The sequence below is a fragment of the Leuciscus leuciscus genome (genome assembly GCF_965113295.1).
Source record: "Leuciscus leuciscus genome assembly, chromosome: 18".
Taxonomy (NCBI): Eukaryota; Metazoa; Chordata; class Actinopteri; order Cypriniformes; family Leuciscidae; genus Leuciscus; species Leuciscus leuciscus.
Genome location: NC_138742.1, coordinates 2,031,376 through 2,053,422, shown reverse-complemented (window position 1 = coordinate 2,053,422; position 22,047 = coordinate 2,031,376). Strand labels below are relative to the sequence as shown.

The 22,047-nt window shown below is 35.5% G+C and overlaps 1 protein-coding gene and 1 long non-coding RNA gene across 4 annotated transcripts in view; one reads left to right on the top strand and one right to left on the bottom strand.

Annotated features, from left to right (window-relative positions):
• Positions 1–22,047, bottom strand: part of LOC309481167 — a 113,992-nt gene that overhangs the window by 90,283 nt on the left and 1,662 nt on the right. The window lies entirely within an intron of this gene.
• The window catches only part of LOC309481083 (NACHT, LRR and PYD domains-containing protein 3-like), a 32,660-nt gene continuing 28,871 nt past the window's right edge, over positions 18,259–22,047 (top strand). For both annotated transcript variants that reach the window (XM_082145852.1, XM_082145848.1), the window contains exon 1: positions 18,259–18,447. The gene's annotated coding sequence lies outside the window, so the exon portion shown is untranslated. The remainder of the gene's footprint in view (positions 18,448–22,047) is intronic.

Genomic DNA, 22,047 nt, shown 5'->3' with positions numbered 1-22,047 from the left:
CACACACACACACACACACACACACACACACACACACACACACGACAGCAGAATTGTTCTTTCTGGCTCTTTGAAAAACATGAATGAATCCTGCGGTGATCGACCCGGTGTAATAATTCATAATATATTTGTAGCATTTGTTCCATCTGGAATAGTTTTATTAAGAAATATAAAATAGCTCTCAGTACCACAGAATTATGACAAACATCAGAGCGTGAGATCGCTATATCACACAGAGGAAATCTGAAATTCTGTGTTTTTATTTATCTTGAGTTTTATTTCTTTAATATTTAATTACTTTTAAATTCATTTTATAACACTTTGTTGAAACTGTAGTTTTAAAATAGTAATGTTCAAAGTATTATTTGCCACGATTTTAATAACTAATTCCTGTGTAAATGCATTTATGTTCTCGGCGTCAGAGAAGCAATAAACATTCTGTGTAAATGCACATTTTGTGATTTTATGCCGCTTCAGATTTGGTTTGTGTGTAAAGACGCCTTATGTGTGTGATAATCTGAGATCTGGGTTGTTATTAACTGATATTAAATGTGTAGTGAGTGTAATGGTCATTTCTGCTGGTTCTGGATCAGCTGTCCGGTGTGTGAAAGTGACCTTTCATGTGCTTTTGAGTTTGTAAAGTGACTTTGAGCATCAGAGAGAAGCGATATGATCATGCTTGAGAATGAATTAATATAGATTATCTAGTTAGTTTTCTTATGAAAAGATGTGACAGATGTAATATCTCATACTGCATATGTGACTGTGTGTGTGTTTTATTTTAGCTTATAGATGACAGTGTGATCTTGTGCTGATCATCTGATGGTGAATAAGGATCCACTACAGAGACTCAGTCAACAGAATCAACAGAGACTGAAGATACAGTGACTTCACTGTTAGAAATGAAGACTTCATTTAGATTTCAGCGATCCTCTGACAGACCTGATGAGGCGGCAGTGAAACACCTTTTATTTCACAGCAAATTACAGTTTCTCATTCATAGATTAATCATTTTATGTGTATAAACGCACAGTAACTCAAAAAGCTCTGAGTTTTGTCACAGAGTAAATAAAGAGCCTGAATATCTCTGTGTTTGTGTTGTACCAGCAGAGGGAGACAAAGACTGATGAAATATTCATTTTTCATAATTATGAGAAGAAGAAACAGTTCAAGCTCACTTTTGGAAAACAATGGAAGCTCAAGTTTATACATAATGTTTTTAATAATGGTTGCATTACATGTGTATTAATGTATTAAAGGGGTCATATGATGTGTTTTCATGTTTTCTTTTTCTTTAGTGTTCCTCTACTTTTTATATTCTTCTTCTTCTTCTTCTTCTTCTTCTAATGGAGTTTTATGGCGGTTGGCAAACCAACTTTCGGTGCATTACCGCCACCAACTGGACTGGAGTGTGAAGCACTAATAATCATTTGGAAATTAACAACTTAAACAAAATAATGGAAGAGATTATAAAAATAAAATAAAAAGACTATATATATTTAAATGTTATATTATTTTAAACCCATTACTTTAAATTCTCCAGTATACTCCTATTGCTTTAATATATTTCAGAATAACACTATATATCTTGTTCGGCATGCATTTTCAATAGGCTTTCCATATTAAATGATACATCCCCCAATTTTCTTACTTCGCTCATAAGTTCTAACCGTTCTTTTACATATTTTATACATTTTATTAACATGTTCAATTGTTTCTGCCTGATTACAATAATTACATTTACCTGTTTTATGTTTTCCTATTTTGAACACTGAATGATTTAGTCTAGTGTGCCCTATTCGAATGCCAGAAATAATTGTATCTTCTTTTCTATTCCTAAAAACACTTCTTCCATCTCCTACTTGTTTCTGTATACTATACATTTGTCTACCCTTGTTATCACTATTCCATTTTTCTTGCCATTTGTTGTTTATGAATTCTTTCATTTGACTGTTTTGCTCAGAGTCACTTGAATATTTATCTCGTAGTGTTTTACAGCTTGCGTCGCTAGTTTATCAAGCACTTCATTGGCCTCCAGTCCCACATGAGCAGGAGCCCACAAGAACACTATTAAACTGACGTAACCCAGAGTATCTGTCCTGCTCCCCTCACAGATCATGCTTTTATCCATCTTATTTGATCTGATTCTGGTACTGGTTGTCACACAAACCCTGGATATTGGAAACTAAATTGTTCCCTCTTATTGTTTAGGTATTAAGAGCATCATTGAAGAATTTAAAGCAAAAGCTGGTGTTTCAATATCTTCTAATTGGGAAATGTTTAAATACCAGTGTAGAAAATTCTCTATTCGATTTAGTAAACAGTTAGCGAAGGCAAAATCTTTAAAGTATACCTTTATATTAAATGAAATGAATCAAATTTTAGGCAAACAACAGACAAGTGAAGATGATAAAGTAAAACTGCACAATCTTAAAGAAGAATTAAATAACTTTTATGCAGAAAAGGCTAAGGGTGCCTTTATTAGATCAAGAGTGGCTCGAATTCGGAGAAAAAAATTCAGCATATTTTTTTTTTTATTTAGAAAATAAAAGAGGGAAATAATTTCTCTAAATATTGAGGGCACTTTGGTCACAGATGAAGCTAGAGTTTCTCATTTTTATTCTCAGCTTTATTCTTCTTCATTTAAACCTCGTTTTGCTGATAGTTTCTTTGAGAGGGTTCAAGCATTCACACCTATTATAAGTGATGGAAATCGGTCGTCTTGTGAGATGGATTTGACAATGGAAGAGTTGGATATGATTATCCAGAAAGCCCCCCTCAGTAAAAGCCCTGGTCCAGATGGACTGCCTTTTGGCAAGACATAGAAAAGCTTGTTTTGGAAGTTTTTAAAGACTGTATAAAGAAAGGAGAATGAACTGAGTCCATGAAGCAGGGCTTGATCACTTTAATCCCAAAGCCTAACAAAGATTCTTCATATTTAGATAATTGGCGTCCAATTACTTTACTTAATTCGGATTATAAATTGTTAGCTTCCCTTTATGCAAATAGATTGAAACCATGCTTAGAAGAAATTGTCTCAGTTTCCCAATCTGGCTTTATGAAAGGTAGGCATATAGCAAATAATATTCGGCTTGTTTTAGATATTTTAGATTATAATGAATTGATCAACGATGGTGCAATCATTTAATTTTTAGACTTTTATAAGGCCTTTGACACGGTCGAGCATGAGTTTATGTTTGAATCTTTGCGCAAATTTGGTTTTGGCTCTTCCTTTATTAGAATAGTTCAGACTTTGTACAAAAATATTGTGACCGAGCGTTCAAACAGGGTTCGCCTAACACTTAGAAATAAGAAAATAATAAACGATAGCAGTTTGAACTCTTCACTCTTCTCCACTTTATTATCCAACACCTCAGATCACCAACTCCAAAAACCCGCGACACTCTAGTACCAGGTGCGCATGCGGCATGACACATGCCTATCTACGGCAAGCCCCGAAGGGAAAAATACATTGTATACACACATATACAACGAGCGCCAGTACATCCAGAGTTAGTGCATCATAACAGAATTCAACAAAGTCTGTTAAAATATGAACAGCAGTGTATCTTTGGTGAATGGTGTTTCTCCCCGGTTTACGATTAGCAGGGGCATCAGACAAGGGTGTCCTTGTTTTTATTAGTCACAGAGTTTCTTAATATTTGTATTACTCGCTGTGTAGATGTTCTGGGTATTGTTGTAGCTGAACACACTTTTCTAATTAGTCAACTGGCGGACCACACCTGTCTGTTTTTAAAAGATGAGAAACAGGTTCCTGTTATTTTGGAAGCTTTAAAAACATTTTCTAATGATTCTGGTCTCACTGTTAATCGAAATAAAAGTGAAATTATACCTATTCACAGTCTTGAAAAAGATCATATAGAAGGTATTGAGGTCAAAAGTTCTGTTAGATATTTAGGCATTTTAATAAGTAAATCACCCAAAGATAGAATTTTAGATAATTTTTCACAACGGACAAAAAAAATGAAAGAATGTCTTTAATTGCTGGCCACAAAGAAATGTAACTATCTATGGTCGTGTCTTGATAGCTAAAGCTGAAGGCATTTCTAGGATTGTTTACCCAGCTTTGTCCTTATATGTCAACCCGTAAACTTGCTCATCTATCCACTCTATACTATTTCAATTCTTGTGGAAAAATAAAACTGAGTATGTTAAAAGGAAGACTCTGATAAGAAATACTTTGGAGGGAGGTGTGAATGCTGTGGACTTCAGTACTCTCAGTCAGGTTTTCAAGATCGGCTGGATTAAACGCTGCCTGAATGCTGATTCTCATCTGTTATGGTTTCACATACCTAAAGTTATCTTTGAAAAATGTGGAGGGTTACATTTTTTTATTGTCTTGTGATTTTAAATGCAACAAACTTCCGTTCAAGCTAATTTTCATAAGCAAGCCTTGGAGGCCTGTAAGCTTGCCTTTTGCCACAATTTTTCCCCTCATAGGAGTATTATATGGAATAATCAGAAAAAAATCTATCTTTATTAAGGATTGGGTTGACAAAGGTGTTCTTTTTGTTTTGGATTTGTTGAAGAAGGATGGCAGCTTTTATTCCTACAATGAATTTATCAACCTTTTTGGAGTGGATTCCTCACCTAAAGTTTATAACTGGGTTAGTAATTCTATTTCCCCTAAACTTTAGCATATGGTTAGGTCATACTGTAGCTACAGAGTATCCGTTTGTGAAATGCCCCAGTTGTCTATTGGAGGTTTGGAGCTTTCCAATGTCAAATGTAACAATTTTTGGATTAGAAGATTTCTTATTGGGAAAATCAGCTGTCATCCTAAAGCTTTTTTCAAATGGAAATTAAATGATCCTTCTCTTTCTACCATTAATATATGGACTGGCATTAATAAGTTTCTGTTACCTAACAAGAGGAAAGAGCTTCACTTTAAAACTCTACATAATTACTATCCCTGTAACTCTCTTCTTTCTAAATTTAAGTTAGACATCTCTTCAGACTGCGCATTCTGTAATTCTAATCTTGAAGCAATACCACATTTGTTTTTTGAATGTGATTATGCAAACGAGTTCTGGGAAAAAGTTTTTTTCTGCTTATTACAAACTCTTTATTTTTGAGGTTGTGAATGTGCTGTTTTTGATTTGGGACTCCGGGTCAAAGGAGATGGATGACAGATTAAAACTACTTACTTTATGTGGCGAGTTTCATCTCCAAAAGTGTAAAGTAACTGATTCTAAGCCCAATTTTAGACTTTTTTGTGTTGATTTGAAATTATTTTATGACTCTCTTTGTTTATCAGCTAATAAGAAAGCTGCTAAATCTTCTTTGTTGCTCAAAGAAATTATGGTTTCATTGTAAATTACTTCCTGATTTTCTTAAGATTATTTATTTATGTATTCCCATTGTTATTCATTTCAAATTACTTGTATTCTTTTTTTGTATTTGTAGTTTCTATGAATGTTTTGTTTTTTAGTAGCCTAGACTATCCCTTATTTGCTGCCTTGCTTTACTTTCAGTTTACTGACTTATTTTTATTTTATTTTACTCTTTTTTGTGCTTGATACTGTATCCCCTGTGCTTTTTGTTCAATAAAAAAAAAAAAAAAAAAAGAGGCTTCCTGAACCACTGAGACCTCGCAGCCTATTGCTTCACCCAAAGGTTCATTACTCGAAGCTTCATTCAGCATTGCTCACTAGTGACACCTAGCTGTGCAAATACATAGCAGACTAATTAATTAATTTTGAACCAATGTCCATTGCCTGGGTATAAAATAAAATATGTATCTTTCTCTGTCTGAATTTATTTATGCAGAGACAACTGTCACACACACAATTAATTATTCATAAATTGTTTGGCTAGTGACAGTATGAACAGCAAAAGTGACACTGTGTTGAGTGCAGTGCTAATGGTGGAGGGAGTGTAATAAAGTAAACTGCAACAGAATAGTCTAGGGTGGGAAAAGTCCCTCTTCTTGGACAAAACCTCTCCAGCCACAGAGGATGCAGGGGAACATAAAAATGGCAGTGCCAGCTGGTGTAAATGAGGACACTGATGCTTCTGTTGAGCTCAGACAGGGGAGGATCTCCTCTTTATTGCTGGCTCCATTACCAGGAAAAAGGAAGAGGTCACAAAAAGCAAACAAATCAAAACCCAGTCCAGTCCAAATCCAAAAATACAAAGCAATCCAAATAATCCTATCTAATTAATATAACAAGACTATAATATAGCTAGGCCTACTATAATTAATAATAACAATATAATATAACTATTCTAACCTGATATAATGTAATAATATACAGCCCTAACACATATATGACACAATAACGACAATGACAATGGGAGTTCTCTGACTCTCTGACACTACAGCTGCTTCTGCTACTCCTGCAACAGCCACAAGGTGGCGCGAGTTTCGAACCCCTTTATCCGGAAGCGACACTCAGACCGAACCGATGACGTATGCACACAAACCGAGGCCTCGTTTGTCATTAGTCACGTGATTTTCACGTTAACAACACAAGCCTCGAATCGCGGCTTCATCTGGCACGCCCATTTTTTCTCGACACAGGCTCCTGTCTTGTATGCATTTGCAAGGAGGCATTAATCGTCTCTATTATGTTTATTGAAGAGCCGCATGGAACCACAATACTGTCTTCAGCTTGTTTACATAAGGGCCGCTTATTCACTTTCTTGTGACTTTAGCATTCCGTACTCCTCGAGTCCCCCTAGTGGGCTGGACAGAACATCACAACTAAAGAGTTTTTTTTTTTTTTTTTTAAATTTTTTTTTTTTTATTGCAGAACTTACACATAAATACAAGCTCAGGGAAGTGAAGCAAGGTTGTATCACTTACAATGAACAAACAATGATACGAAGAGAAAAAAAATAAAAATAATAATAATACATAAATATCCTGGATTTGCATACAGCACAATATGTAATTATACATAAAAAAAAGAAAAAAAGAAAAGCATAACAACAAGGTTAAGTCATATCTTTGTATAAAACTTCATAATGCATCAAAAAAATTTCACTTTTTTGGTTATTTGTAAGTCTAAGGGAAGAAATAAAAGAATTAAGGTCAGCCAGAAAAAGAGGGAAGCTCAAAGGAGACTTAAGCCATTTTTGCTTGTGGATGAAGAATTTTGCATATAAGATAAGGATATTAAAGGGGTGGTTCTGGATTTTTGACATCGGACCTCATTTTTAAGTCAGCCTGGTTGTTATTCATCAGTGGAGACATTTTTTTTTAAAAATTATCCAGTCCTTATATTTGGATAGTTAGCCGATGCTAGGCTAGCGCGAGTCAATGGTATATGTTAGCCAGCCATTAAAAACCGTTTTACCCACTCCACAGTGCACCAAACGCAAATCAATAATAACACTAGACTATCGATGCAAATGTCCGTTGAGAGAATAATGTTAGAAATCAAACTTACCTTTCATCACATTGCATTAGTTATAATTTGTTCCCTGTAATCATAAGCCTTGTCTACAGCAGCAGCGGAGTGATATTGATTACCTAGGCAACCGAGTGAGCCGGTACACACATGACGCAAGTGTATTTACCTGCCGCTGGCTTTACTTTTTGCCGCATTACTAACCGGAGCAAAGTAAAATTCCGCAGCTGCAGAGAAACTAGTTCCTTTGGGATCATTGAGATGAAAGGTAAGTTTGATTTCTAACATTATTCTCTCAACGGACATTTGCATCGATAGTCTAGTGTTATTATTGATTTGCGTTTGGTGCACTGTGGAGTGGGTAAAACGGTTTTTAATGGCTGGCTAACATATACCATTGACTCGCGCTAGCCTAGCATCGGCTAACTATCCAAATATAAGCATACTGTCTATGAATATAAGGACTGGATAATTTAAAAAAAAAAAATGTCTCCACTGATGAATAACAACCAGGCTGACTTAAAAATTAGGTCCGATGTCCGCTTTGGGTTTTCATAATAAAAGATAACCTCTTTGAGAATGAAGGTGTGGGTCACATTTGTAGGGCCAAAAACAAAAGCACTTAAATTAGCCCAAAATCTATTGGTTACATTACACTCACAAAATAAATGGGTGACAGTTTCCTCAACAAAACCACAAAAAGAGCAAGTCTCATCAATATCAGAATATTTAGAAATAGAAGAGTTAACAGGATAGATTTTATGAAGGATTTTATAATGAATTTCCTTAACTTTGTTGGATACACAAAATTTACTAGGCAAAAGCCAGGCCTTTCTCCAGATTACGTTTGTTACAAGGGATCCCCAATAGAATTTACCCCTTGGAGTAACCTTTCTCTTCATCTGAAAAATTGAGCAAATATGTCTGTTGTTGCATTTTCGATCTAAAAAATCTATCTCGCCCGCAAGCGTAAAGCCGGATAAACACTATTACCTTTACTGAAGGTAAGGTGATTTTTAATTAGCTGAATTAAACCTGCTGGGATTATATTATTATATTATATTCCTTTGGTGGAACTGGAAAGTTATGGTGATTCAAAAATTGCTTGTAAGTTAGAATATGACCAGAATCATCAAAGACAGATAGAATGCAATTAAAATTATTGTTAAACCATCTAGGGAAAAAGAGAGATTTATTTCTAATGGTTATATCCGCGTTATTCCAAAGGAGAACTTTGTGGGGGGAAAAGCAATGGACAAAACACAATTTCCACGAGAGAAGGCATTGCTGATGAAAGTTAGATAAGGAAATGAGTAACTTGCTAGGTAAAAAGTTACACTTTAATAGGAAAGACAGGCCACCCAGTTTGTTAAAGATATTATTAGGAATGAAAAACCATAACGACACTGGATTCACAAGGCATCTTTTCAGCCAGTTTACTTTAAAGGTGTTTATAGTATCAGCAAAATCTAAAAAGTCAAGGCCGCCTTCACCTCTGGAATTAGAGAGTACTTCTTTTTTCAGTTTGTGAGGCCTATTTTTCCAAATAAAATCCACAAATATTTTGTTAATTTCCCTTATAGCTTTATCATTGATAAACAAAGAGAGAGCAGGGTATACAAAGCGAGAGAGCCCTTCCACCTTAGATAAAAGGACTCTACCGTATAATGAGAGATCTCTCTGAAGCCAGATGTTGAAGACGTTTTTAGTTTTTGTCCTTTTATCAGAAAAATGTAAAAGATGTCCTTGACCTTTGGCCGACTCTAAATAAACTCTATCGAATTCCAGATTTAATTTTTTTATTTCCATATCTTCTTCTTCTGAAATCTTATCTTTGGCTAGTAATACATTAAGTCTATTAACCAACTCTGAATCAATTTTATGTTTAATATTTTTAAGTTCCTTACTTCTTTTAACTGCAATATATCTGGCCTTATATTTAAAGAACTCCCAATTTTTTATATAATCTCTGGTTGATCCGGTAAATAATTCTTTGGTAAGATTGACAAAACTAAAGAGGTAATTTACAATACCCTTACAGCTCCGACGCCTCGGTTCAAAGGTCACATCATGCTGGGCAACTCGAGCGGTTGGTGTATTTTGAGCTGGGACAGAGAAACATAGGGTCCACTTAATTTAATACGATTTAAATCGTATGGTTGCTTAGTATTAGTCAGTGTTCGAATTGTGTCAAAGCTCTTGGGGGCTTTGACCCCCCCCCCCCCCCCCCCCAAAAAAAAACGTAATAATATACATATTTTCATTTATTTATTTCATAAAATACTATAATTTCATTTACTTCACTTTTAGTGTTTCAGAACATGTTTTTGCAGTTGAGCATTAACGCATAATTGATGAACAAAGACTTTTCTCCACCCCAAATCTATGTAATAATCCGGGTTTTTCCTGGGTGCTAAAATCCCGATCATGTATTTGAATAAGATAATTAAATGTGTATTTTTTGTAGACCATCATATAGCCTACTGAGTTTCCCACAGTATTTTTGTGGATTGAGCTCGGTACCTCTAGGGGGGTCCGGGGCATGCCCCCCCGGAAGAAAATTTTGTACATTTTAAAGATAAATTCATTAATCTGGTGCACTTTGAGTCCCCTGAATCCGCTGTTAAAACTAAATAATCCACCCGCCAACCTCCCGAACCTATGATATTCTCTGATTTAGATATCTGCATCTGATCATCACATTTCAATTATTCAAATTCTCAGTGTTAAGCATGATAATATGATGAAATATCACACTGTAGGCTGATTTAAAATTAAGATTTATTTAAAATAAAAGTTCTTCTTTTGTCAAAATTACATTTCCAGCCTAAACAGAGGCTTTACTCCCTTCAAACTTAAATTGTCAATGTTTCATTACATCACTGTTGGAAAACACTCTTATCAGAATAATATTTTTAGCTTTATAAAGGGCATTTCTTTCCCTAATTTGTACTCTCTATACTCTTTCCCTACTCTCAGGGAACTGAGGTTACGTTAGTAGCCTAACCGAGTAGGCCTACGTTATTTCTTATTTTATTTTTTTGATATTGAAAATTGTTTTAATCAGGGCATTTGTCCGGTTGGGCAAGTAGGCTACAATTCTCTTTCACGTGTCCCTTAAAAAACACACGCACGTGTCCCGGACAACCGTTAATGTCGAAATTCTATTCAGATCAGTAAATTACCAAACAATCATAAAAGAAAGAAATATTATCTTACTGTCATCGTGAGGTGAAAATGAGGATCCACTCTGCCAGACTCTCGTGAAAGTGCTTATCTATAGCACGAAATTTATTTCTCGTACCATTTATTCGCCAAAAATAGTTTTTGCGTGCATATGATACACACTTTATGGCGTGTAGCCTAATACGCACGTACTCCACACCCCTAATCCTACCCAAGGGGTTTGCAGTGTGTATCATTTACACGCAAAAAAACAAACAAACAAAAAACTATTTTTGGCATATAAATGGCACGATCAATAAAATGTATCTGTTTATAAATTTGAGCGTTTCAGACGCAAATCTAATTTGAATTACTTTCTAATAGGAGCGGCAGCGAAATACTTTGATTAAAAAAAAATATATATTACCTAATAAATTATGTTTCTATTATTTTAGTTTTAATGAAAAACCAGGGGACCCCCCGAGGTAATTTTTTTGGGCCTTATGGGGGGTCCCGGACCCCCCCAGCCCCCCCTCAATTCGAACACTGGTAGTTATGTATTTGTAAAGACACTTTTGGAGACTTTCAACAACAGGTTTGTGTATAAACGGTACTTTCTCAGCCGTTTGGTCGACATACACCGCGAAAGATGGAATTCATTCTGCACTCGCCTGCGAGCGCCCTCGGCTACTCTTTTTCCCCTACTATATAGTAGGGAAGTATGCGGTTTCAAACGCAGCCAATGTCTAATAAGGGGAGAAGTGCAACTCTCAGTAAACTTCCGGGTTCTGAACTGGTTGCAGTTCCACTCTGGCTCCACATGAGGGCGCTCACAGGACGAGTGCAGAATGAATGGAGGTCTATGGAGCTATAGTCCTCAAAATCCACTTTTCTCAGGATATAATTTTCTGTCTGGTAATTTGAATGTTGTATTCGAAAGGAGATGCAAAGAAATTACACATTGCTGGGTGTTAGATTTTTTAGAGTCACTTATTTGCTTTAAAAAGTCTTTTAAAATGTCAATGACGTCATACACATCGTACAACCAGAGATACTGCTTTCAAACAGACGCTGTACGAAGCAGTACATAAAGTGTTGAATGAAAATGTCTCTGAAACATCTGTGTGTTATTTGGCAAATATTGCATTTATTTCACTTCAGCTGTGGTAAAGTATGCAAACACCACGTGAGCGGTCACCACGGGAACCAGGAAGTGTCCGACTTCACGTCTCCGTTTGCAGCTCCTCCCGCCGGCACGCGGCTACTCTCGCCGATCGGTTACATCCAGCCGATGTCCAACACACCTATTGTCTCAAATACAACAATTTCATTGGCTGCTGTGCGTGTTATGGTGCGTGTCGCACAAGCCCTGAAAAGTGAAGCCAAAGCGTCTCGACCGCCCCCCCGGTGACTGGTCCCAGTATAGGTCATAAGCCCCGCCTCCCCATGTTAGTCAACGGGACTTGAGACCAACTAAACAATTTAATTACACTTCAAATATCTTTTTTTCCGAAGGTGGGTTCTGTCATTACTGTAGTTTTTATCACGCTGATGTAAATTCAAGTGTTTGTTTTTAGTTAGTTATTTGATGCTATAAAAACGGTGGTGTGACGTCATGATTGACAGCTGTGATTGACAGGTTTTTTTTCAGGATCTTCGGAGGACTGAAGAGATCGGCGCTTTAAATTTAATATCTAAATTTCTATAATTAATTATTTCACACCGAGAGTGAGGACGGGGCCTTGATTTCACGGCTTTACTTCCTGCTCACGACTGCGCAGGTCTGGTCCCGAGATCGCTACTGCGCAGACTCAAGCCCCAAGATGTCAGCGCCATATCGGGACACTGGCGGCTTCACTTCTCACGAAGATGGCGGAGAGAGCAGACGCATTGTGAATAGCTCAGAGTAGCAAAGCCTTGAAAATCAACGGAATGAACTTTTAACTCAACAAAACCCTGAAATATCAGATGTAAAACCGTAGGGAACTTATCATAATAATTCAGAAACGTGTGAGTGACCCTGAGCACCTCCTGGAGTACGATATTGCAGACCATAACATGGCTAGCACAAAAGCTAATGCTAAATTGAAGGCTCTCCAAGAACACGACTATGGTGGTCCAGAAAGGATGGAAACCAACACCAGAGGAGCCAAAAACACCTTAGCATCTCCTTCCAAACCACCAGCACCACAGAAGAAGTCAAAACCAGACGACGCCGTGACTGCTGGAGCCCATGCTGAAGACGCCTCTAACGCTGCGATCCTGGCTGCTATCGGCACTCTTCAAAACATGATGCAGGACTTCAAAGCGGAGCTAAAGCAGAACACGCTAACCATAGCCAACATCGCGAAAGCGGTAGAGTTTAACTCGACCGAACTCAAAGAATGTAAAACACAGTGCCAAAAACTGCACGTCGAGGTGAAACAACTCAAAGAGGAGAACACAGATCTGGGGGAAAGAGGAGAGGAGGAGAGGAGAACACAGATCCGGGGGAAAGAGCAGCAGAGATGGAGCGTTATAAAAGAAGATGGAACCTGCGAGTAAATGGCTTACAGGAGGGAAAAGACGAAAACACACGACAAATCATCTCTGATATCATCGGAAAGATTGTGCCACACTGGAGGGAGAAGATGGATTTCATCCTGGATTCGGTGCACCGACTGGGGCCGAGTAACACCAGCCGCCCTCGTCAGATCATCATGCAGTTCACAGGACGCCACTTCAGGGACGAACTCTGGCGGATCACCAAACTTCACCCCGTCTGCAAGCATCTCAACATCCGCTTCGCAGAAGACCTTACCAAGGAAGACAGAGAGGCACGGAGGGCTGTGTGGCCGAAAGTTGAACAAGCAAGGAAGGCAGGACTAAAGACAGTGTTCCCCCCATGCTTTCATTAATGGACAAAGAGTCTCACCATAGACACAACTATCCAGAGTTTTTGAATCCCAAAAACAAGTGAGTTTGAATGAAAATTCTCTGGGTTTTGCTACTTTTACAAATTCCTGATAGGAAACTTCTACTGTTGTTTTAAGTAAGTTCAGCAATCCATTGTTGTTGATTGTTTATTAATTTGTTTTTGTTCAGTTTAAAGAGTAACATTTCTCTAATTTCTGCAAGGGGTTTAAGAAACATGACAAAGAGAAAAAGTATTTTCTTATTTTGTAAAGGGAAGAAGTCAAATATAATTGTTTTGCAGGAAACACATTCTAAGGTTGATGATGTTATATTTTGGTCTAAACAATGAGGAGATGAAGCTTACTTTAGCCACGGCACTTCAAGGTCAGCTGGTATCGCCATCCTCCTAAGTAACTTCAAAGGTCATATTGTGTCCCATATGGCAGATGAATTTGCTCACTGGCTGATTCTTATCATAAACATAGATGGTCTGAAATTCATCTTAGTCAACATTTATGGATATAATATCAGTAGAGAAAACCGAAACCATACTTGAACAAATTGGTTTACATTTAGACAATCTCAAATGAACACACTCAACTGATGACATCATCATTGGAGGCGATCTAAACCTAGTTCATGATTTTTTTTATTATAAATATACTTGCAGATACTCTGCCCGTCATCCAAACACCATATTCACGAACTTTTGCGAAAAACAAAATTTGGTTGATACTTGGAGACACTTAAATCCAGAAATATCTAAATACTCCTGGTTTAGCTCAAGCCACAGTTATAAATCCAGAATTGATCATTGGTTAATGGCAAATCATTTGCTATTTTATAATATTAGCTCTGATATTTCTTCTGCACCACTAACAGATCATAGTGTTATTTTACTACTGATCAAACCCAATGACAACAATGTCCACTCACACATATATTGGAAGTTCAATTCCAGTCTGCTCAAAAATAATGACTACTGCCAAAAAATCTAATTATTAATTAAAGAAAATGCCAATTCTGAGGAGCTCACAACAGCTACCAAAAAGTGGGAATTCCTAAAATATAAAATACGGCAATTTACCTTCTCATTCAGTAAAATAATTAAAAAAGATAGTGAAAAACAAGAAGTAGACATTATTAATCAGTTCAATATGTACTGCAATAGGCCAAACCCAACTGAAGACGATAGACAGAAGATATTAAACCTCCAACCAAAACTAGATGAAGTCCACAGTCGTAAGGCCCAAGGGGGCTTTATTAGATCCAGAGCTAAGTGGATAGAGGAGGGGGAAAACAATTCAGCGTATTTCTGTGGTCTTGAAAAAAGAAGACAGGAACAAAATAGCATCAGATCCCTGATGGTTGATAATAATGAAGTCACAGATGAAAACTTGATCTCTTCAGAAATCTGGAAATTCTATAACCAGCTCTATAGCTCAAAATTTTCTAGCGTGGACTGTCAACATTTTTTTCAGGATATAGCAAAACATATTCCAAAAATAGAGGATGGCCTCAAACAAACATGTGATAATCAAATAACAATTCCAGAACTTGACGCAGTAATTGGTCGTCTCTCTCTTAACAAAGCCCCCGGATCCGACGGTCTCACAGGTGACTTTTACAGACATTTGGGTAGATTTAAGAGACCTGCTGCTACAAGTCTTTACCCAAATATTTGAAACATGTGTGCTTCCACCAACAATGAGACATGGAGTTATCGTCTCAATTCCAAAACCTGGGAAAGATCCCAGAATTATAGATAACAGAAGACCCATTACACTCAGAAATTCAAACTACAAACTCCTAACTTACATCTTTGCTTCTCGTCTTCAAACAGGGATTTCAGATCTTATTGCAGATACACAGTCAGGGTTCTTAAAAGGAAAGTCAATACATAATAATATAAGATTGGTAATGGACATCATTGAGTGTAGAAGCCAAATAGAGGATGATGGTTTCCTTCTCTTTCTAGACTTCTATAAAGCATTCGACTCCGTGGAGCATCCATTTATTCTTTCGCCGCTCGAACACTTTGGCTTTGGAATCAAATTTAGAGAATGTGTTGGTGGATTATATCGAGATATTAATAGCTGTGTCCTGTTACCTAGTGGTACCACCCCAAGCTTCAAGATTAATGTGGGTATTCCTCAAGGTTGCCCCATCTCACCATACCTGTTCATCTTAGCCTCAGAAATGCTAGCCATCTATATTAAAAACTGTAATGATATTAAAAACCTTAATGTACTTGGCACAGAAATAATAATCAGCCAACTAGCGGACGACACAACAATATTCTTAAAAGATAGATACCAACTATTTCCAAAACTGAAAAATTCTCAAAAGCCTCAGGTCTAACATTAAACTTAAAAAAGTGTGAATTGCTGGCTGTACACGACACTTCACTGAAAAACATCTGTAATATCCCTATTAAATCAGAAATCAAATACCTGGGGATTTACCTCTCCAAGGACCAAAAACAAAGCCAGCTTCTGAATGTAGAAAATAAAATTAAAGAATGCAAATCAAGACTAAAAATATGGCTACAGAGGGACCTATCAATACTAGGCCGAATTTCCCTATAACTAAGATGTGTTTATCAAGATGTTCTTACCCAGCCTACTCCAATGCCACTCCAAACAAACTGATTAAATCTATCAACCAAATCAACCTAAACTTCATTTGGAGAAACAGACCACATTATATGAAGAAAAGCAATATGGTTAAAGACACAAAGGATGGAGGACTAAAAGTTATTGATTTTGACTGCCTTAAAAAAATAAATTGGTTAAAATCTTGGATCAAACACAGCAACTCCTTTTGGTATTGTATTCCAAAGACCTTATTCAAGAAAATTGGAGGATTAGAATTTCTTATTAGAGCGGACTTTAGTGTTAACAAATGACCTATATCATTGTCAGAGTTTCACAAACAAATACTCTTGTATTGGAAAATGTTATACGTACATAACTTCTCACGCCACACATCTGTACTCTGGAACAACAGATATATTTTGCACAGCAACACATCTCTGTTCTTTGAGGATTGGTATGGGAGAAATATATGGTCCATAGCCGACTTAATGGATACCGACCGACAGTTTTTAAATTATGAACAATTTTCCATCAAACCCTTAAAATCAGACTTTACTAAATTACATAAAGCACTAGCCCAATAATTTGTCCTTCTAACAAGAAACATTTTGGCATATTATCCGATACAACCACAATTGGCCCCACTATCAATTCAAGGGATCTTTGTTCTGGATAAAAAAATGCACTAACCACTTTATTAGAAATTGTTTTATTGATTATATTTACCCTAAAAGGCAAAATAAAAATAACATCCTACAAAAAATTGATAAATATTCAATCACTAAATTAAGAACAATGTATCTAACACTCCCTATTCCTCCTAAAGTGAAAGAAACACTTCAAAGTAATGAACAACATTTACCCCTCTAAAGAATTACTGAGACTTGGATTTGGTATAGATGATAATACATGTACATTCTGTGAAAATGATGTCAAAACTACGGATCATGTGTTTTTCTCATGTAATGTGATACAGATATTTTGGTGTGATATACATAACTGGGTTAAGCAACAGATGTCTTCATTCCCAAACTCTATCTCCAGTGACGCCATAACATTTGGATTGATATTGCAAAGCAAGGGTGATGAGCTCTGGACTAATACAATTGTGTGTCTAGCTAAATTCTTCATTCACAAATGTAGAATTGTGAAATCATCTCCCAAATTTTTGTATTTTTTTTTTAAAAGAATTTAAACTGTATATGAAATCCTTAAAAACTCTGAAAGGTCCTAAAGCACAAAAAATATATAATACCCTAAAACACGTCCCAACTGAGGTTAATAGCTGAACAATGACTGAATTCTCCCCTTATGTTATGTTATAATTTCTTACAGGGTTTTTTTTCTATTTAAATTTGTTTATATGAATGTTTCTTTTCCTTTTATAAATCATCCTTATTTTTGCTACTAAGACTACATATATATTTCCTGTTTGTATTAAGAGCTGCTCCCTCTGGCTATATCTTCTCTGTATCCTATTCTGAAGAAACGGATTTTATGCAGCCATGTTTGCTTGTAAATCTTGATATTTTCAATAAAAATAAATAAAAATAATAATAAAAAAAAGGACGAAAGAGGACCAGGCCCGGACATGTATAGGCTATTTTGTTTTAGTTTATGCAGCAGTCGTCCGTGAGGGGCTGCCAAATTTCGTATTGTTGTTTGTTTATTTTTGGATTAAAGTTTATTCTGAAAAAAAGAAAAAAAGCTTCACTTCTCACCAATGGAAGAGAGCGAAGGGGCGTCATCCATATTTTTTACAGTCTATGTTTTTATTTTTTTATTGAACAATTATTCATGTACAAAAAATATGGCAATATTAATAAATATTTACAAAAAAAAACATACAAGACAGGTGCATGAAAGAACCACAAATACACACAACAAAAAAATGAAATAAAAAAAATAAATAGAATTAAGGGGCTAACGTTTTTCTTTTAAATCATATTCTTCTATGGTGGAAAAAAGACTAATTGCGTTTTTCCTTTTTTATCATTTTGAGGGCTTTTGTATAAGAAACAAATTCACCATGAAATGCACAGAACATTGGTTTCATCTTTAGATATTTTGATTTATGAACATAAAATTTTCCAAGCATGAGGATATTTTTTACAGTCTTGACACGGTCAAAATCACGCGTTTCGTTTAAAGAGTTTTGACCTCGATCGCCTGCCATACTGTTTTTACGTCTCTCTCTCTCTCTCTCTCTCTCTCTCTCTCTCTCTCTCGTCACACATAGAAAGTGAAAGTAAGTTTTCCTGTCGCCATTTTAAGCAGGAGAAATGCGAAATACGACACGGAATAAAACAGAACATCAAAGTGTTTATCAACCATTATAAAGGGATTTAAGTGTAGTTTTATGATGTTAAAGCTGGAGGATTTGAGATCCTGTATCTTGTAAAAGTTTGATCAAGGTGAGTGTTCATGTGTGACTTTCTCATATTAATATGAATCTCTGGAGGACATTTTACGTGATTGATTGATATGAAACCTTAAATAAAGGGTCTTTTTTCACTTCAGTGTTTCCTTCGTGTTTCGTGATGTTTGTGATTCTCCAGAAGTTTAGCTTATGTGTAAACATACATAGGCCAATTCACACAAACGTAAACAAACGCGTTTTTTTTCTTTTTTTTTCAGATCAGTGTGTGTCGATGTGGGTCGGGGTTTGTTTTCTTTTTCACCTGAACATCAACGGTCGACTTGTGTGTGTGAAAAGGCCCTGTGAGCTTGAGTTAACGCAGTCACATGATCCTTTTCTCCCACATTTCAGATATGTTCAGCTAAATTATGAAGGTTGTTTAATTTAATCATTTTGTAATGTTCTGCCTTCTGTTATTCAAGAAGTCATGCATGAACATTTGTGCTGCTAGCTTCTGTGAGCTGCAAGCTATTTATTTGAGACATGAACAACGTGGTATGTCCAACAACATCCACAACAGTTAGCATCACACAGACAGGGTAGGCTACTGCGGTCACGCCATCTGTGCTTCGGAGAAGCGCGGTCGCGCCATCTACGCTTAAAAACATATTGCGCGTCTACACGAGGTTGCGTGGTAGGCTCAATGTGTATGCGCTTGGTGTCGGCAGACTTTTAAAAAAATATTCATAATAAAATCAAATTGTTTTCTGCAAACTCCACCAGATTTTTGTTCTACATCTCACAGACTACCACTGTGGTGATTCTCATGTTGTTCTACTGTTTTATTATTTAATAATTAACTGCCAAAGTCCTATACTGTATACCATGTTATACAGCAATATTTAATAAATTCATAAAAAATGCAAATCAAATTGTTTTCTGCAAACTCCACCAGATTCTTGTTCTACATCTCACAGACTACCACTGTGGTGATTTTCATGTTGTTTTACTGTTTTATTATTTAATAATTAACTGTCAAAGTCCTATACTGTATACCTGGCATATAGGCATATTTAATAAATTCATAAAACATGTAAATCAAATTGTTTTCTGCAAACTCCACCAGATTCTTGTTCTACATCTCACAGACTACCACTGTGGTGATTTACATGTTGTTTTACTGTTTTATTATTTAATAATTAACTGCCAAAGTCCTATACTGTATACCTGGCTATACAGCAATATTTAATAAATTCATAAAAAATGCAAATCAAATTGTTTTCTGCAAACTCCACCATATTCTTGTTCTACATCTCACAGACTACCACTGTGGTGATTTACATGTTGTTTTACTGTTTTATTATTTAATAATAAACTGTCAAAGTCCTATACTGTATACCTGGCATATGGGCATATTTAATAAATTCATAAAAAATGCAAATCAAATTGTTTTCTACAAACTCCACCAGATTCTTGTTCTACATCTCACAGACTACCACTATGGTGATTTTCATGTTGTTTTACTGTTTTATTATTTAATAATTAACTGTCAAAGTCCTATACTGTATACCTGGCATATAGGCATATTTAATAAATTCATAAAACATGCAAATCAAATTGTTTTCTGCAAACTCCACCAGATTCTTGTTCTACATCTCACAGACTACCATTGTGGTGATTCTCATGTTGTTTTACTGTTTTATTATTTAATAATTAACTGCCAAAATCCTATACTGTATACCTGGCTATATAGCAATATTTAATAAATTCATAAAAAATGCAAATCAAATTGTTTTCTGCAAACTCCACCAGATTCTTGTTCTACATCTCACAGACTACCACTGTGGTGATTTTCATGTTGTTTTACTGTTTTATTATTTAATAATTAACTGCCAAAGTCCTATACTGTATACCTGGCTATACAGCAATATTTAATAAATTCATAAAAAATGCAAATCAAATTGTTTTCTACAAACTCCACCAGATTCTTGTTCTACATCTCACAGACTACCACTGTGGTGATTCTCATGTTGTTTTACTGTTTTATTATTTAATAATTAACTGCCAAAGTCCTATACTGTATACTTGGCATATGGGCATATTTAATAAATTCATAAAAAAATTTAATCAAATTGTTTTCTGCAAACTCCACCAGATTCTTGTTCTACATCTCACAGACTACCACTGTGGTGATTCTCATGTTGTTTTACTGTTTTATTATTTAATAATTAACTTCCAAAGTCCTATACTGTATACCTGGCTATATAGCAATATTTAATAAATTCATAAAAAATTGAAATCAATTTGTTTTCTACAAACTCCACCAGATTCTTGTTCTACATCTCACAGACTACCACTGTGGTGATTTACATGTTGTTTTACTGTTTTATTATTTAATAATAAACTGTCAAAGTCCTATACTGTATACCTGGCTATACAGCAATATTTAATAAATTCATAAAAAATGCAAATCAAATTGTTTTATGCAAACTCCACCAGATTCTTGTTCTACATCTCACAGACTACCACTGTGGTGATTTTCATGTTGTTTTACTGTTTTATTATTTAATAATTAACTGCCAAAGTCCTATACTGTATACCTGGCTGTACAGCAATATTTAATAAATTCATAAAAAATTGAAATCAATTTGTTTTCTACAAACTCCACCAGATTCTTGTTCTACATCTCACAGACTACCACTGTGGTGATTTTCATGTTGTTTTACTGTTTTATTATTTAATAATTAACTGCCAAAGTCCTATACTGTATACCTGGCTGTACAGCAATATTTAATAAATTCATAAAAAATTGAAATCAATTTGTTTTCTACAAACTCCACCAGATTCTTGTTCTACATCTCACAGACTACCACTGTGGTGATTCTCATGTTGTTTTACTGTTTTATTATTTAATAATTAACTGCCAAAGTCCTATACTGTATACCTGGCTATATAGCAATATTTAATAAATTCATAAAAAATTGAAATCAATTTGTTTTCTGCAAACTCCACCAGATTCTTGTTCTACATCTCACAGACTACCACTGTGGTGATTTTCATGTTGTTTTACTGTTTTATTATTTAATAATTAACTGCCAAAGTCCTATACTGTATACCTGGCTATATAGCAATATTTAATAAATTCATAAAAAATTGAAATCAATTTGTTTTCTACAAACTCCACCAGATTCTTGTTCTACATCTCACAGACTACCACTGTGGTGATTTACATGTTGTTTTACTGTTTTATTATTTAATAATTAACTGCCAAAGTCCTATACTGTATACCTGGCTGTACAGGCATATTTAATAAATTCATAGAAAATGCAAATCAAATTGTTTTCTGCAAACTCCACCAGATTCTTGTTCTACATCTCACAGACTACCACTGTGGTGATTTTCATGTTGTTTTACTGTTTTATTATTTATTAATTAACTGCCAAAATCCTATACTGTATACCTGGCATATGGGCATATTTAATAAATTCATAAAAAATGCAAATCAAATTGTTTTCTGCAAACTCCACCAGATTCTTGTTCTACATCTCACAGACTACCACTGTGGTGATTTACATGTTGTTTTACTGTTTTATTATTTAATAATTAACTGCCAAAGTCTTATACTGTATACCTGGCTATACAGCAATATTTAATA